Source organism: Ictidomys tridecemlineatus, chromosome 1 (assembly GCF_052094955.1).
Source record: "Ictidomys tridecemlineatus isolate mIctTri1 chromosome 1, mIctTri1.hap1, whole genome shotgun sequence".
Classification (NCBI taxonomy): domain Eukaryota; kingdom Metazoa; phylum Chordata; class Mammalia; order Rodentia; family Sciuridae; genus Ictidomys; species Ictidomys tridecemlineatus.
Window position 1 is genome coordinate 53,714,693 of NC_135477.1, and position 17,446 is coordinate 53,732,138.

The window sequence follows — 17,446 nt, forward strand, 5'->3', positions numbered from 1 at the left end:
TTCTGTATCTCTGTATATGAAGTATTTTGACACCCAATTTGTGTCTTCATACATGTACTTTGGTTAATGATGTCTATCACATTCCACCATCCTTACTAATCCCCTGCCCCCTCCCTTTCCTCCCCACCCTTTTCCCCTATCTAGAATTCATCTATTCCTCCCATGCTCCCCCTCCCTACCCCACTATGAGTCAGCCTCCTTATATCAGAGAAAATATTCAGCATTTGGCTTTTGGAATTGGCTAACTTCATTTAGCATTATCGTCTCCAATGCCATTCATTTACCTGCAAATGCCATGATTTTATTCTCTTTTATTGCTGAGTAATATTCCATTGTGTATATATACCACATTTTATTTATCCATTCATCCACTGAAGGACAACTAGGTTGACTCCACAGTTTAGCTATTGTGAATTGTACTGCTATAAACATTGATGTGGCTGTTTCCCTGTAGAATGCTGTTTTTAAGTCCTTTGGGTATAGTCCAAGGAGAGGGATAGTTGGGTCAAATGGTAGTTCCATTTCCAGATTTCCATGGAATCTCCATAGTGCTTTCCATATTGGCTGCACCAATTTGCAGTCCCAACAGCAATGTATGAGTGTACCTTTCCCCCCACATTCTGGACAACACTTATTGTTGTTTGTATGCATAATAGCTGCCATTCTGACTGGAGTGAAATGTAGTTTTGATTTGCATTTCTCTAATTGCTAGAGATGATGAGCATATTTTCATATATGTATTGATTGATTGTATATCTTCTTCTGAGAAGTGTCTGTTCAGGTCCTTGGCCCATTTGTTGATTGGATTATTATTTTTTTTTTGGTGCTTAGCTTTTTGAGTTTTTTATATATCCTAGAGATTAGTGCTCTATCTGATGTGTGAGGGGTAGGATGTAGGTTCTCTGTTCACCTCACAGATTGTTTCTTTTGCTGAGAAGAAACTTCTTAGTTTGATTCCATCCCATTTATTGATTCTTGGTTTTAATTCTTGTGCCATAGGAGTCTTATTAAGGAAGTTGAGGCCTAATCCCACATGATGAAGATTAGGGTCTACTTTTTCTTTTATTAGATGCAGAACATAAATAGGTTTAAAGATAAGAATCATATGATCATCTCAATAGGCGCAGAAAAAGCATTTGACAAAATACAGCATCCCTTTATGTTCAAAACACTAGAAAAACATATCTCAACATGGTAAAGGCAATCTACACTAAGCCTCAGGCCAACATCATTCTAAATGGAGAAAAATTAAAGGCATTCCCTCTAAAAACTGGAAAAAGTCAAGGATGCCCTCTTTCACCACTTCTATTCAACATAGTTCTTGAAACAGTGGCCAGAGCAATTAGACAGACGAAAGAAATCAAAGGGATATGTATAGGAAAAGACGAACTTAAATTAGAACTATTTGCTGATGATATGGTGCTATACCTACAAGACCCAAAAAAACTCCACCAGAAAACTTCTAGAACTAGTAAATAAATTCAGCAAAGTAGCAGGATATAAAATCAACATGCATAAATAAAAGGCATTTCTGTATATCAGTGACAAATCCTCTGAGAATGAAATGAGGAAAACTACCCCATTCACAACAACCTCAAAAAAAAAAAAAAAAGATACTTGGGAATCAACAAAAGAGATGAAAGATCTGTATAATGAAAACTGCAGAACCCTAAAGAAAGAAATCAAAGAAGACCTTAGAAGATGGAAAGGTCTACCTTGCTTTTGGATAGGCAGAATTAATATTATCAAAATGACCATACTACCAAAAGCACTATACAGATTTAATGCAATTCTGATTAAAATCCCAATGATATACCTCATAGAAATAGAAAAGGCAGTCATGAAATTCATCTGGAAAAATAAGAGACCCAGAGTAGCTAAAGCAATCCTTAGCAGGAAGAGTGAAGCAGGTGGCATCACTATACCAGACCTTAAATTATACTATAGAGCAACAGTAACAAAACAGCATGGTATTGGCACCAAAATAGACTGGTAGACCAATGGTATAGAATAGAGAATGCAGAGAATAACCCACATAATTACAGTTATCTTATATTAGACAAAAGTGCCAAAAACATGCACTGGAGAAAAAATAACATCTTCCACAAATGGTGCTGTGAAAACTGGAAATCTATATGTAACAAAATGAAATTAAACCCCTATCTCTCACCATGCACAAAACTTCTCAAAATGGATCAAGGACAAAATAATTTTAATAAAGGGGTAGAAATATATATATGTGTGTGTGTATGTGTGTGTGTGTGTGTGTGTGTGTGTGTATGTGTATGCGTGTACACATGTTCTTGTATGGAAAATTTTGTTTTCAAATTTAATATTATTTTTTATTTAAACATTTTTTGGTATATTATGATTTTTATTTTTATTGGTATATTTTTATTGGTATATTATGATTCTACATAATAGTGGGACTTGTTGTTATGCATTTGTTCATGTATACAATATAATAATATAATTTGGCCAGCATCCTTCCCCAGTATTTCCCCTTTCTTTCTCTTCCTCCCTCTCCCTAGTCCCTTCTCTTTATTCTACTGATCTGCCTTCAATGAGACTCTCTCCCCTTTCTTTTCCTTTTTACTCTCTAGCTTTGAGTGGATATCTTTTATTTCAGGAAAAAATAACAGAGCATTTTGTTGGGGGAAGAAAGACAGTTGATATTGTTGCAGAGAAGCCTATTAGATCAAGAATGTTTCTGGTTCAGCTTTAAAAATTGACAGTAACAGATGACATATTTGGAAAATTTCAGGAAGTCTTTCCTTAAAAGTAGAATAAGATGATGACTTTTTACTCTATGTTGCTGACAGCTGTATATTTTTGACTATTGAGGAAATAATAAAAGAAGCAAATATGATTAATAGGGAAGAACTTGGTGGTATGCAGTCCAAGAAATTTTGGGCATATCCATCCTTAATATACGTGTTAAGTAGAGTAAAGATACAAACGAAAGCCTGCATACCATGTGTTCACATATGTGAAAGTTATAAATCAAATCAAGCTAAGAGGCTGTTAAAAGTAGGTTTTATCCTCTAGTTTTCCTACCTTGAGAATATACTTTCAAAATGACCCAGAAGGCAAGATTTGAATTTATAATTTTTGGATTCCTTGGAGTTTCTTGTTAGAATGAGCTTAGTTCTCCCCACAACATGTGGCCTGTCCCCTTCTCTTTCTACTTCTGATTCTGTCATGAACTTGAGGGCCCTTGAGCAACCACAAGCAGACAGCCACCTTACATACCCAAGCTTCAACTATATTCAGCAGCAAACCATTGTCTCTTGGTTACTTCTCAGGTGTAGGGATGAACATGTTCAGTAATCATACCTGGAAGGATGGATTCCAAGTAAAGGCTGGTATAGGCACTGGAAGTTGGTTTGCACTGGTTAACCAAGGAGTTGTGGTCCTGTGTACCCTGAATGAATCAGTAAGGATAGATAAGGGCTCTGAGTGGGTGTATTGCCTTGGTCTTTTAGATTCCTCTAAAGCATGAGGTGGAAGGAGGGGCTGCTCTTATCCAGGACTATGGACAGTATTGGTGTGGGACAAAGTAGCCATTTTATTTTGGAGAGGATAACCATAAATTAGACAATGCTAGACTTTAGGAGAAACAAACTTCAAGAATTTCAAATTAACAGTAAGTATGATTCTAAGAGGCTATATATGACATAGTTGAATGATTGAATGTAAGTTGCTAAAAATGAAGAAAGAAGATGCAGAGTTGGCTAGGCCTGGGCTTTAATATATATATTTTAACCAGGACCTAGAATTGTGCTGATGTGTTTAAGTGCTCCATAAATAAACACTGAACAGCATTAACAATTCAAAACCCTGGTGTATATGTGTAGGGAATGTGAAATTGAAAAGAATATGGATCAGAGAAGAGGGCCATATGCAGATGGCAGATAAAAGAGAAAGGCAGAAAGTTGGAAATGCTAAAGCACTTCACATTTGATAGAGTTGGCATGATATGCTGAAGGCAAAAAAAAAAAAAAAGGATTCCAAAGCTATAGTCACAGAAAAAGAAACAAAAAGAATAAGTAAGGAAGGAATAGTTTCTCTTTATGAACATGATACATGAGATTAATAGATGACAGATGCTACACATAAACTCTGATGTGAAATTGCCACTGAAGGAACAAAGATTGGGACAGGGCTTTTAATTAAGTGGAAAAGCAAGGAGATTATAATTTGTATTAAATATTTAAATACTTGTATATTGCTATCTCTAGAACTCTAAGAGTAAATGACCAGAGTAATTGCCTTGGGGAGAGAAATTAGGAACAGAAAAGGGATTTGCTTTCACTGTGTACATTGTTAATCCTGTGTTTCCTGTAAGTACTTATCTAATCAAAAAAGAACTGAGGGGCTGGGATTGTGGCTTGGCGGTAGAGTGTTCACCTAGCACTGGTGGGACCCAGGTTCGATCCTCAGCACCACATAAAAATAAAAGCATTGTGTTGTGTCCATCTACACCTAAAAAATAAATATTAAAAAAACTGAAGCTCTAGATGATGAAAATAAAAAAGCCTCATCTCTTTAAAATATTTGAAATGTACATCCTGAAGAAGTATATCCCTGAATTCTAATATGATCTGTAAATGTGATTATGGAGTCTCTCCTGAGATTCACTAAGACATGTGACAGGTCTACCAAAGCAGAATGCTATGTAGTGAATATTTTTATACTCCTTTCCCCCACAAATTTATACATTGAGATCCTAACCCCCAAGGTTATGGTGTTAGGATGTGAAGTCTGTCTTTGGGAGGTAATTAGGTCATGAGAGTGGAGCCCTCATGAGTGAGATTATTGCCCTTATATAAAGAGACATGACATTTTCAGCTCTCAACCATATAAAGACATAATGAGAATGCATGTGTCTATGAAATCTGATATCAGGCCTTCAACACATGCAGGATCTTCCACCACCTTGATCTTAGACTTCCCAGACTTTAGAACTGTGAGAAATTAAATTTTTTTAAGTCAACCAATCTATGGTATATTTGTTTTAGCAGCTCTAATTAACTAATAGACAAGGAAAGGCATACATCCTGATCTTTAAAAGAGGGGGAACAATGAGACTAGACATCTAAGCACCAAACTGTAGGAAAACTAAACTAAAATGTAATTAAATGGCAGTAATTGCTAGTAGTTAGCCTGGATTCTCCAGGAACAACTCACATCACACTAGAATTTTTGAAAAATTGAACTCTTTAAATAGAAAGGCATAGAAAGAGTGTTTCTATTTCAATGAAACATTTGGAAAAGCTTTCCTATGATATAATTTCTTGATAAGATAAAAAACTGCTTGAAATAACTGCTTGAAAATAACTGCTTAAAAACTGCTTGAAAATCATATCTAAAGTGTTTATTAATTGTCATTATGGATGGCGGTGGGCGCGGAGAGATCAAGTCTCTGACCTCTTCAGCTGTGCAGGCATAGGGAGTCGTAAACAGCCTAATTCTGTTTGCTCAGGATCACTAGGCAATGCTAAGTTGATGTGGATCTGGGACGAGCAGTCTGGGCCTCTCAGAACACACACTGAACCTGGATCGGCTGAATTCAAGCTCCCGTTCGCCTGCTTCCCACAGACAAACAGCTGTGACTCAGCACTAATCCATCCGTCTGAAACAACCGGTCAGCCCTTCTGATCCTACGGGGGTAAATGCCAACCGATCCTTCATAGGTAGTGGCCACAGGTTTGAAACGGGGCTTGGGAGAGACAGTAAGGACCCACCCGTTGCATTGGTCACCCAGCAAAGGGAAACGAACTGTCACCATTTGCAAGAGATACCACCATGGCAGACAACTGACGTCATCAGACTGCGGCGGAGGAGATAACTTCATTGAAACCTGCGGCTAGAGGTGTGTAATTCCCTAGCCTTCCCTCTCCACACATCGGGGAAACCTTAAGGGCCAATCTCAGCTCTCCTTTAAGGGCCCCTCCCAGCTCTCCCGTGAGCACGGTAGCCAGACCGAGGGAATTAGAGGTGGCTCGGGACCTGCGGCGCCGGACTACCTCTCCCACCAGTGCTGACAGCTGAGGTCTCTTGCACCAGCTACCGGGGGTGTGGCTACTGGAGGGGCAGTAAAATTTGCTGAGGATTCTCAGCCCCAAGCTCTACAAACTTAGGGTCTGAGGGAATGGCAAACTGGAAGAGTGTGCCCAGTCATTCATGACAACAGGGCTCCCGGGAGCAGCAGACCTGGCGTGTACCCAGTATTGTGGTGAGCAGCACCCGTGAGAGGGGCCTGGCTAGAGGAAAAGTGGGGAAGTGACTAGACACAAGAGGACGCCCTAGGCACCCAGGATTGGAGACTCGCCCAGTCTGGGAGGAGGAGCTGCTGCACAGTGATTGGTTTCCGCGTATTGATAGGAGAAACTTGGCCTGGTGGTCACAGCGCCACCTACTGGAAGAGAAGTTAATCAAACTCTAAGACTGCATTTATTAGTTTTTTTTGTTGTTGTTGTTTTTTTTTTAATTTTTATTTGGGATTTTCTTTCATTTTCATTTTTCTTTCTTGTTTTTTAATTTTTTTTACAATTTTTTTTAAATTTTTTTTCTTCCAATTTTAATTTTTTTTATTATTTAAAAAATTTTTTTTTCTTTTTTTACTTCCTATTTTTTTCTTCTTTTGTATTTTCATTTCTTTTCAATTATCTTATCCCCCCTTTCTTGAATTCTACCTGCTTACTCTCATTCTCTTTAGTGACTTTTTCCCTTCCCTTCTAATACCTTTCCTCCCAAGCATCAAATAAATTTATAGGAGTAAACAGTAACTCAGCAGTCAAACAGAACAAGAAGTAACATGAGAAGCTTCAAAAAGCAAGGAAGAAAAGGAGTACAAACAATGCAGGACAGCCTAAATATTCAGGAGGACCTAGAGTCATCAGAAAAATGGTCATATAAAGAACTCAAGGAACACCTTAGACAGATGGAATGGAACCTTAAAGAGGATACGAGACAGCAAATTCAAGCAGCGAAAGAACACATTGAAAATGTATTACACAAACAGATAAAAGAAGAAGTTAAGCACCTTTATCAGGAGATAGAGATTATAAAAAAGAATCAAACCATAATCTTAGAAATGAAGGAAACTATAAACCAAATTAAAAACTCAATTGAGAGTATCACTAACAGAGTGGAGCAAGTAGAAGCCAGAACGTCAGATAATGAAGACAAATTATTTCATCTTGAAAAGAGTCTAGCCAACTCAGAAAGGCTGGTAAAAAATCACGAGAAAAACATCCAAGAGTTATGGGATAACATAAAAAAGCCAAACTTACGAGTCATCGGGATAGAAGAAGGTACAGAGATTCAAACCAAGGGAATGAGTAACCTGCTGAATGAAATAATTACAGAAAACTTTCCAGAAATAAAAAAGGAAACAGATATACAAATTGAAGATGCATACAGGACACCGAGCACACAAAATCACAGTAGACCAACGCCAAGACACATTGTTATGAAGATATCCAATATACAGAGCAAAGAGAAAATATTAAAAGCTACAAGAGAAAGGAGACAGATTACATTCAGGGGTAAATCAATAAGGTTAACAACGGATTTTTTATCACAGACACTGAAAGCAAGAAGGTCATGGAACAATGTATTTCAAACACTGAAAGACAATGGATGCCAACCAAGAATTCTGTATCCAGCAAAATTAAGCTTCAGGTATGACAACGAAATAAAAATCTTTCATGATAAACAAAAGTTAAAAGAATTTGCAGCCAGAAAACCAGCATTGCAAAGCATTTTGAGCAAAACACTACATGAGGAAGAAATGAAAAACAATAACCAAAACCATCAGAGGGAAGTGCCTCGGTAAAGACAGAGGGCGAGGGGAAAAATAATCTTGGAGAAACAAACTAATTTTTTTTTTTAAAAAAAGGATAAATAATCAAACATGGATGGAAGTACAAACCATATATCAATAGTAACTCTGAATGTTAATGGCTTAAACTCTCCAATAAAGCGACATAGGCTGATATCATGGATTAAAAAAACAAATCCAACAATATGCTGCCTCCAGGAGACACATCTGATTGGAAAAGACATACACAGGCTGAAGGTGAAAGGATGGGAAAAAATATACCACGCACACGGTCCTCGTAAGAAAGCGGGGGTGGCCATCCTCATATCAAATAAAATCGACTTCAAGACTAAGTTAATCAAAAGGGATAAAGAAGGACATTATATACTGTTAAAAGGAACCATTCACCAACAAGACATAACAATTATCAATATTTATGCACCAAATAATGGCGCTGCGACATTCATAAAACAAATTCTGTTCAAGTTCAAGAATCAAATAGACCACAACACAATAATTATGGGTGACTTCAATACACTTCTCTCACCATTGGACAGATCCTCAAAACAAAAGTTGAATAAGGAAACTATAGAACTCAATACCACAATCAATAACCTAGACTTAACTGACATATATAGAATATATCAACCATCATCAAATGGATATACTTTTTTCTCAGCAGCACATGGATCCTTCTCAAAAATAGACCATATATTATGCCACAGGGCAACCCTCAGTAAATATAAAGGGGTGGAGATAATACCATGCATTTTATCTGATCATAATGGAATGAAACTGGAAATCAATGATAAAAGAAGGAAGGAAAAATCCTACATCACATGGAAAATGAACAATATGTTACTGAATGATCAATGGGTTACAGAAGACATAAAGGAGGAAATCAAAAAATTCTTAGAGATAAATGAAAATACAGACACAACATATCGGAATCTATGGGACACAATGAAAGCAGTTTTAAGAGGAAAATTCATCGCCTGGTGGTCATTCCTCAAAAAAAGAAAAAACCAACAAATAAATGAGCTCACACTTCATCTCAAAGCCCTAGAAAAGGAAGAGCAAAACAACAGCAAATGTAGCAGAAGGCAAGAAATAATTAAAATCAGAGCGGAAATTAATGAAATTGAAACAAAAGAAACTATCGAAAAAATTAACAAAACTAAAAGTTGGTTCTTTGAAAAAATAAATAAGATCGACAGACCTTTAGCCATGCTAACAAAGAGAAGAAGAGAGAGAACTCAAATTACTAACATATGGGATGAAAAAGGCAATATCACAACAGATGCTACAGAAATACAGAAGACAATTAGAAATTATTTTGAAAACCTATATTCCAATAAAATAGAAGATAGTGAAGACATCAATAAATTTCTTAAGTCATATGATTTGCCCAGACTGAGTCAGGAGGATACACACAATTTGAACAGACCAATATCAATGGATGAAATTGAAGAAGCCATCAAAAGACTACCAACCAAGAAAAGCCCAGGACCGGATGGGTATACAGCGGAGTTTTACAAAACCTTTAAAGAAGAATTAATACCAATACTTTTCAAGTTATTTCAGGAAATAGAAAAAGAGGGAGCTCTTCCAAATTCATTCTATGAGGCCAACATCACCCTGATTCCGAAACCAGACAAAGACACCTCAAAGAAAGAAAACTACAGACCAATATCTCTAATGAACCTAGATGCAAAAATCCTCAATAAAATTCTGGCGAATCGAATACAAAAACACATCAAAAAAATTGTGCACCATGATCAAGTAGGATTCATCCCTGGTATGCAAGGCTGGTTCAATATACGGAAATCAATAAATGTTATTCACCACATCAATAGACTTAAAGATAAGAACCATATGATCATCTCAATAGACGCAGAGAAAGCATTTGACAAAGTACAGCATCCCTTTATGTTCAAAACACTTGAAAAATTAGGGATAACAGGAACGTACCTTGACATTGTAAAAGTATCTATGCTAAGACTCAGGCTAGCATCATTCTGAATGGACAAAAGTTGAAGGCATTCCCCTTAAAATCAGGAACAAGACAGGGATGCCCTCTATCACCACTTCTATTCAATATAGTTCTAGAAACACTGGCCAGAGCAATTAGACAGACGAAAAAAATTAAAGGCATAAAAATAGGAAAAGAAGAACTTAAATTATCACTATTTGCAGATGACATGATTCTATACTTAGAAGACCCAAAAGGGTCTACAAAGAAACTACTAGAACTAATAAATGAATTCAGCAAAGTGGCAGGATATAAAATCAACATGCATAAATCAAAGGCATTTCTGTATATCAGCGACAAAACTTCTGAAACGGAAATGAGGAAAAACACTCCATTCACAATATCCTCCAAAAAAATAAAATACTTGGGAATCAACCTAACAAAAGAGGTGAAAGATTTATACAATGAAAACTACAGAACCCTAAAAAGAGAAGTAGAAGAAGATCTTAGAAGATGGAAAAATATACCCTGTTCATGGATAGGCAGAACTAACATTATCAAAATGGCGATATTACCAAAAGTTCTCTATAGGTTTAATGCAATGCCAATCAAAATCCCAATGGCATTTCTTGAAGAAATAGATAAAGCAATCATGAAATTCATATGGAAAAATAAAAGACCCAGAATAGCAAAAGCAATTTTAAGAAGGAAGTGTGAATCAGGCGGTATAGCGATACCAGATTTCAAACTATATTACAGAGCAATAGTGACAAAAACAGCATGGTACTGGTACCAAAACAGGCGAGTGGACCAATGGTATAGAATAGAGGACACAGAGACTAATCTACAAAGTTACAACTATCTTATATTTGATAAAGGGGCTAAAAGCATGCAATGGAGGAAGGATAGCATCTTCAACAAATGGTGTTGGGAAAACTGGAAATCCATATGCAAAAAAATGAAACTGAATCCCTTCCTCTCGCCATGCACAAAAGTTAACTCTAAATGGATCAAGGAGCTTGATATCAAATCAGAGACTCTGCGTCTGATAGAAGAAAAAGTTGGCTCCGATCTACATATTGTGGGGTCGGGCTCCAAATTCCTTAATAGGACACCCATAACACAAGAGTTAATAGCAAGAATCAACAAATGGGACTTACTTAAACTAAAAAGTTTTTTCTCAGCAAGAGAAACAATAAGAGAGGTAAATAGGGAGCCTACATCCTGGGAACGAATTTTTACTCCTCACACTTCAGATAGAGCCCTAATATCCAGAGTATACAAAGAACTCAAAAAATTAGACAATAAGATAACAAATAACCCAATCAACAAATGGGCCAAGGATCTGAACAGACACTTCTCAGAGGAGGACATACAATCAATCAACAAGTACATGAAAAAATGCTCACCATCTCTAGCAGTCAGAGAAATGCAAATCAAAACCACCCTAAGATACCATCTCACTCCAGTAAGATTGGCAGCCACTATGAAGTCAAACAACAACAAGTGCTGGCGAGGATGTGGAGAAAAGGGTACTCTTGTACATTGCTGGTGGGACTGCAAATTGGTGCGGCCAATTTGGAAAGCAGTATGGAGATTCCTGGGAAAGCTGGGAATGGAACCACCATTTGACCCTGCTATTGCCATTCTCGGACTATTCCCTGAAGACCTTAAAAGAGCATGCTACAGGGATGCTGCCATATTGATGTTCATAGCAGCACAATTCACAATAGCTAGACTGTGGAACCAACCCAGATGCCCTTCAATAGATGAATGGATAAAAAAAATGTGGCATCTATACACAATGGAGTACTATGCAGCAATAAAAAATGACAAAATCATAGAATTTGCAGGGAAATGGATGGCACTAGAGCAGATTATGCTTAGTGAAGCTAGTCAATCCCTAAAAAACAAATACCAAATGTCTTCTTTGATATAATGAGAGCAACTATGAACAGAGCAAGGAGGAAGAGCAGGAAGAAAAGACTAACATTTAACAGAGTCATGAGATGGGAGGGAAAGGGAGAGAAAAGGGAAATTGCATGGAAATGAAGGGAGACCCTCATTGCTATACAAAATTACATATAAGAGGTTGTGAGGGGAATCGGAAAATAAACAAGGAGAGTAATGAATTATAGTAGATGGGGTAGAGAGAGAAGAAGGGAGGGGAGGGGAGGGGGGATAGTAGGGGATAGGAAAGGTAGCAGAATACAACAATTACTAATTGGGCATTATGTAAAATTGTGGATGTATAACCGACGTGATTCTGCAATCTGCATTTGAGGTAAAATTGGGAGTTCATAACCCACTTCAATCTAATGTATGAAATATGATATATCAAGAGCTTTGTAATGTTGTGAACAACCAATAAAAAAAATAAAAAATTAAAAAAAATTGTCATTATGTACCTTGAAGGCAATTTGTAATGGTATAAAAATTAGGTTTCATAGATAGCTTTCACCTGGTCAGTGATTTAACTGGGAATTCTAGAATTCATACTGAATAAATTAATGGATAAACAAGGAAACTAGGAGGGAGTTTTAATGTGTTGGGTTCTCCAAAATCAGTTTTTTGACTTGAAAGAACAAAAGTTAAGATTATTTAGGATGAACTGTGTTTAGGAGAACAAAATAAAACTTTGCATTTAGAAGCAAGGAAAATTTATTTGTCCAAATACATAATAGGGAGACTTGAGTTTACAGTAATCTATGAAAAAATGACTTGAATAATATAGTTGAAAGATGAGTACAAAGTTGGAATAATCGGGTAAGCATGATGACTGTATTAAGGAATTTAATAATCTTAAAGAAGAATTGATTGTTATAAAAGTTTATTTTTAAACTGAGTGCAGTGATGCTTTCCTGTAATCCCTGTGATTTGGGAGGCTCAGGCAGGAGGATACAAGTTTGATACAAGTTTGAGACTAACCTCAGCAGTTTAGAGAGTTCCTAAGCAACTTAGCAAGACCCTGCCTCAAAATAAAATGGGATGTTGTGGCTCAGTATAAGTGCCCTGAGTTTAATCCTCAATACCTCCCCAAAGAGTTTATTTTTTTAAAATGTCAAATATTGATATTAGGGAGTTTTCTATAGGAACCATATTATAGACAGTTAGTTAGGTTTCTTAAGTCTTCCTGTAAGAACATACCAACTTATGGAGAAGTATTACAGCTTTACTAAGAGGAGCCTGAGCTCTAGATTCTGAAGACTGTGTGTGTGTATTTGTGTGTGTGTGTGTGTGTGTGTGTGTGTGTGTGTGTGTGTGTGAGAGAGAGAGAGAGAGAGAGAAAGAGAGAGAGAGAGAGAGAGAGATGTATTATCGTAGGGAGAAAAACCATGGGGAAAATTTAATGTTTGTGAGGGAATAGAGAACAACTTTTTTTTTTTTTGCAAATTTTAGAAGGGTGAGGTTTTTCATAGCTTCTCTATATATCTTTGATCTTCTGCCATCCCTCTCTTTTGCTGCTAGGGCACGACTAAACTACAAAATGGTGTGTACTGTAATAGAGAGGGATGGTAAAGGATATTAGATGGAGAGCAATGAACTAGTTAGTTCATGCTAATTGTGGTAAATATGTGCTCCATGATCTCAGAGTTAACTGCATTTAAAATTGAAATGTGTGTTAAACAAAGTAAATTTAAAAATGGATATAAGTTCAGTTTCAAGCAGGAGATAAAGTAAAATTTGGGTATTATAGACAAAGATAGTCTGGGGAGAAGGGAAGGATTCTCAACGGTGGGTTTTCCCTGTCTTGAGGTTTGTCCCTAGAGACATCTATTACTACTGTCTATAGAGATTTGTTCTCCTTCCTTACTTTCTGAAAACTGGGATTTTATTCTAGTCTGTCTTTAAACCTGTTTAAACCTGTTTATATCTCTATTGGATGAAATTCAAAAGTGGCAGATTTCAACTCAACCCAAGGAAGAAGCTTACAAAAATAATCGCTAGCATCTAATAGTATAATGAATCACTCATTGTTTATATTTATTCAAGCCTAGTACACTGTTGAAATGAAGGCTGTTGTAGAAGGTATTCTTAGATGTTTAAGAGATACTCCCTAGATTTAAGAGTTTATAGATTATTAAGTGCAAAATTAATAAAAAGTCTTGGAATTCAACACTCAACACTCACAAAATAATAGGAATTCTGTTTTGGATTCAGGTAGTATTGCTGTAAGACGTTGATAACAATTTGTCAGACTTTGACCTTGCTTCAATTTTATTTGCAAAATTCTGCAGTTTTATGTCTCTTATTGCCCTGATCTTCAATCAATCAGGATTACTGAATAGGACAGATACAAAAGATCAGAAAGATTTTTATAAGAAACAGCATTTATTCAAGGAATAATAATTAAATATAGTCAAGGTTCTTCAAGGACTTGTTGGTTTATTATTTTATATTTTTTTCTATGGAAAAATGAACATCTGAGCAACTTTCTTAATGTTCATTAAGGACAAACACAGACTTAGAAAATGCCTTGGTTAAATTAGCTCAGTCTTTTACCTCTTGGCTGATAAACATTCTTTTGGAATGTTTATATATGATGTAGATAACTTTTATTCTTCTTAATTTTCCCCCTTTCCAGTTTTTGGTTCTTAGTGTAGCTTTGGAAACCCTTTGTGATTCTGCAGTGAATTCACATGTTATTAAAGGCTGTGAAGGTTCACTTAGATCTTATTTTAATTCACAACAATGTCCTCTACTTTTGTCCCTGAGATGAAAGAACAAAGTAATGTTAGCAATCTTAATTTCAATGAAAGGATAGTACCTGTTATAAGTAGGGTAACAAATAAAGCCCTTTGTGAGCCCTCATTTGATAGAACCCTAAGGCCATACATTGAAAGACATATCTTGTTGCATAGTTTGGCTCTGGGCTATGCATTAAGGTTACCAGAGGAATATCCCATCTGTCAATTTAGATTTGCCTGTGTTAGAGAGAATCAAAGTGGTAGGTGGAATGATGGAAAACTGAACCAAAACAAAAAGCAAACCAAACAAAAACATTTCAATCCTAGAACTGCATTTGAGAGAAAACATTTGGCAATAGTGTTTGAATCCTTTCTTGAAGCACATTTTCTATATTATAGTTGAATAGCTGAGAAAAAGAGATCATGTTTCTACTTTTAGAAAAGAAATAAAATCAGTAAAGAGAGAAGCAAGTAATTAACAGGATAAATTATAAGATGTGACTTTACATTTTGTATATTATATGATAATAGTAATTCATACTTTCATTTGAAAAGAAATTAAAATAAGTTTTCAACTTAATACAATTTGAATAATTATTTTTTCAAAGCAAAAAGGCTTTTACAAAGTAAAGGAATAGTAGGCACTTTTTGTAAGTGACTTATGATAAAGTTAAACACAGTCTTAGGACAAGGCCATAGTTGACAGTCTTGAAGCAGGGGAAGGGGGTTCTCAGAAAGCATTTTGGATTATGTTCAATAAAGGAATTATATAGAACTGTGTTACATTTTAGAAAATGTGCTCCCTGTGATCAATAATGCCAGTGTTTTAAAATAAAAGTCAACATTTACTATAATTTTAAGTCGATGAATATATATATTTATACATTATAGTTATTTAAAAATATAGTTAGCTGGGCACAGTGGCACACGCCTATAATCTCAGTGGCTTGGGAGGCTGAGACAGGAGGATCTCGAGTGCATAGCCAGCCTCAGCAACAGCAAGGTGCTAAGCAACTCAGTGAGACCCTGTCTCTAAATAAAATACAAAATAGGGCTGGGGATGTGGCTCAGTGGTTGAGTGTACCTGAGTTCAATCCCTGGTGCAAAAAAAAAAAAAAAAAAAAAAGAAAAAATGTTTAGAGTAACCCTAGGATGCTTAATATATAAATTGTCTTTTTTTTCCCCCGCTTCAAATTTCTTATTATAATTGACTGGAAAATGGTTTGATACTATACATGAAGTGATAGTATACATTAGTGTTTGTAATAGTATAGAAAATCCTGAAGCATATAATTGTACTGAAATGCTTTTATATATTATTAAATTTGTCATAATCAGTTGGTTTGAGACTTTCAATATAATTGTCTTTATTTTTAATATTAAACTTTGCTGAAGACACATGAAAGAATTATTATATTTGAAATTCACTATCTTGATTATGAACAGATACTATGTTAAGTTACTAGGGACAGCTTTTTGGAAGATTCATATTACTCTCAAGAATATTTCAAATATCCACTTTTTGTATTAAGAAAATAGTGGCATGTAATCATGTGGCATCATATCTGAAGAGTCTTAAGGCTTATAGATTCTACAATATTTGCTTCTATTTAAGGTATTCATTTAAGATATTAATTTAAGAATTAGAGTATGTCAAGAGCCAATGAGGATGCTTCTTTGTTTTTTATCTCTCTCTTTTACTACATGTGTATAAGGTGAATAGTTTGGAAAGGCATTGGTGAAGCACTGATCTTTTCACTTTCACATGGGTGTAGCAGAGATTGTGAATGTCTTTGAGTATACACAATATTACATCTATAGATACAAGGGAAGGATCCAGTAGACGGGGAGAGGTTGATAACAAAGAGGTGATGATTTTATGGAATGAGGCCAGGGAGAGATGAAAAATGGAGGAGAATGGGTAAGACTATCAGGGCAGGGAATTTGGAGAGAACATGGGCTCTGCCCTGAGGTTCTGATATATTCTTTAGGTGTGAAAGACAGGTATAGGAAAGAGAATAATTCTTCTTCCTAGAATCATTAAGATTGAGAGGATAATTTAAGGGATTTATTCTGTATAAGAGAGACACTATGAAAATATGTGCTCATCTATCTATCTAACCATCCATCCATCTGTCCACTTATAGCCAATTAATCAACTAAAAAGAAATGATCTTCCCTATGTCTATAATAAGAAACATTAAAACTAAAGTAAATATGATACTTTCTATTTACTTTTTGTTTTTATTTCTATGGGTTTCATAGGGAATATCAGGACATTTTCTGGGGAAAGAATTTTATGCTCTCTTAGCCTGAAATTGTGGAAGAAAATAGGTAGAAGCTAAGTGGAAAGGTTTTCCATTGATAGGTACATGTTTCTGTGGGTTATTGGTTTTTTGTTTTAAAAAATGGGTTAAGTTATATTTAGGAGAGATTTTTTCTCTTTATTTCTGTGATCTTCAGTAAATGCTTACTGGTTGATTACTGATGTAGGTTCGTATTCATTTGTGGGCTTAGTGATTTGGGTAATAGCTTTAATGACTAATATATTAATGTGAATGTCAATGTGAATATGTTATGATATGCCACCTATGATCACTTGATTATATATTTAAGAACGTATACACTTTTATGCAAAATATCTCAAAATTGATTCTTAAGGATAATGTTAATGCCTTTAAAGCCATTCTTTAAATGACTTATAATAATAATTATTATTTTAAAATTTGTCTTGTCTAAATATCAATGCCTTTTCAGTTTTTATAGCTATGCTAAATCATATCAGAAAATAAATTTCTCCTAATGTTCTTCCACAATCAAGATCCTCAAATAAGTGACCTCCACAATAAGTAGAGACATAACACATCTTTTGCATTTGTTGAGTTTTTAATTTAGTCATGAATTTATGAGTGTAGATAATTTGTGAGGGCATCTAAGCCCAGATAACATGATCTCAGA

General features: G+C 35.6%; 1 protein-coding gene across 1 annotated transcript in view; it reads left to right on the top strand.

The window, feature by feature from the left end:
- Ctnna3 (catenin alpha 3) overlaps window positions 1-17,446 on the top strand; it is a 1,639,810-nt gene that overhangs the window by 12,280 nt on the left and 1,610,084 nt on the right. The gene's annotated exons all lie outside the window — the stretch shown is intronic.